Source organism: Mustela putorius, unplaced genomic scaffold, assembly GCF_011764305.1.
Source record: "Mustela putorius furo isolate JIRA1106 unplaced genomic scaffold, ASM1176430v1.1 tig00003834_pilon_pilon_pilon, whole genome shotgun sequence".
In the NCBI taxonomy this organism is placed as follows: Eukaryota; Metazoa; Chordata; class Mammalia; order Carnivora; family Mustelidae; genus Mustela; species Mustela putorius.
This window is the reverse complement of record NW_025421987.1, coordinates 68,741,706-68,743,214: the sequence shown is the minus strand read 5'-3', so window position 1 is coordinate 68,743,214 and position 1,509 is coordinate 68,741,706. Positions and strand designations below refer to the sequence as shown.

The 1,509-nt window shown below is 39.2% G+C and overlaps 1 non-coding gene across 1 annotated transcript; it reads left to right on the top strand.

Moving 5' to 3' along the window:
- The first annotated feature begins 905 nt into the window (after nt 1-905).
- Nucleotides 906-1,049, top strand: LOC123394636. The gene has a single exon (XR_006609389.1). It is a non-coding gene; the product is annotated as a small nucleolar RNA SNORA67 (small nucleolar RNA).
- Nucleotides 1,050-1,509: the final 460 nt, after the last annotated feature.

Sequence of the window (1,509 nt, the reverse complement as noted above, 5' to 3'; positions counted from 1 at the left end):
ATCAGTAGGGGCCTATATTATTTTTTTTAAACATCTGAAAGTAAAAGGCAGCATGCAGGGAAAACAGTCATATACCAGAAGTGTACCAGACACTTCTGTAATGTAATACAAGTCTGCAATTCGTGGAAATGGGGTTCCATTAAATATTGTAACATTCAAGTAAAAACGTCAGTTCTTATCAAAATGTTTTCAAAATACTACTAATGGCTTGTTTTCAGAACATCATAAATAATCAGCTGTTGTTAAATTCGGGGTGGTGAAATTTTACACAAATCTTCCACAAAGCAATAATAGTAAGGTGTGGATTTCAGTGATAATTACATTGTACCTATACATTCCACGAAGTTTCTCTTTGCAATTACGTTTCATAATACCATAATCGGCATTCCTACCACCTCAGGAATATACCTGACTAGTTCCTGAATGTGTTGAATTTGATCATCCAAATCTCCTATTGCATTCCTTAGACAAAAGACACCCAACTGACCTTTAAATAAATTGCTGCATTGAGTGTATCCAGCTGGAATAGAAGGTGTTCATAAAACACCTCAGGAAAGATACTGACAAATTCCTGTAGTAGATAACGAGGAACAGTTGGAGGCTTTAAAGGTATCCTCCGTGCTAGGAAACATTTGTTATTAAAAAAAAATATGTAGTTTCTCTTTCTAACAATGAAACTCTTAGAGAAATAGGCACACTGTACATTTAAACAGTTTTGAGTAGATTGTTGTATATGTTTTATACATTCATTTGTACATTCAAACAACTACCAACATTTTATACACTATTTACTGTATGCCAAGGAATTTGCAAGGTGCTCAGAATACAAAGATAAAATTATGTCCATTTTATTAACTCAAATACAAGATGGTGCCACAAGAAGATTAACTTAAGAAACTATGTAAATCCAAGCTGATTCCCTCTCCAGGTGGTCTGATCAAGCCCCTCAGTTCAGGAAAGTAGCAATTTGGAAGAAAATCAGGCATGCCTGAGGTTGCTGGGGGGAGGGCATGTTTGTTTCCTTTGCTTTCCTTTGGCTGCCTACACTCACTCCAGTACATTCTGGCTTGATTGTGTCCCTTCCTTGCTCTCATGCTGACGTGTCCTCTCCCCCGACCTAGGCCGGAGGCACTGATGAGCAACAGGTTTCTTTCGTCATCAAATATGACCTTCCAACCAACAGGGAAAACCATATCCACAGAATGGGCCATGGTGGACGATTTGGCCATAAGTGTGTGGCTAGTAACATGGTGACAGAGGAAGACAAGAATACTCTTCAAGACATTGAGATCTTCTACAACACCTCCACTGAGGAGCTGTCCTTCAGTGTCACTGACTTCATCTGAGGAGATGTTCTGCTACCTACTCCCACCCAGGTTTCAGTCTGGGAGGCTGAAGAGGAGCAGGAGTGGGGAGGAAAGGGAGCCAAGGGGTGGACATCTTGTCATTTTTTTTTTCTTTGAATAAATGTCATTTTTGAGACAAAAGAAGGAACCTTGAACACTTTAG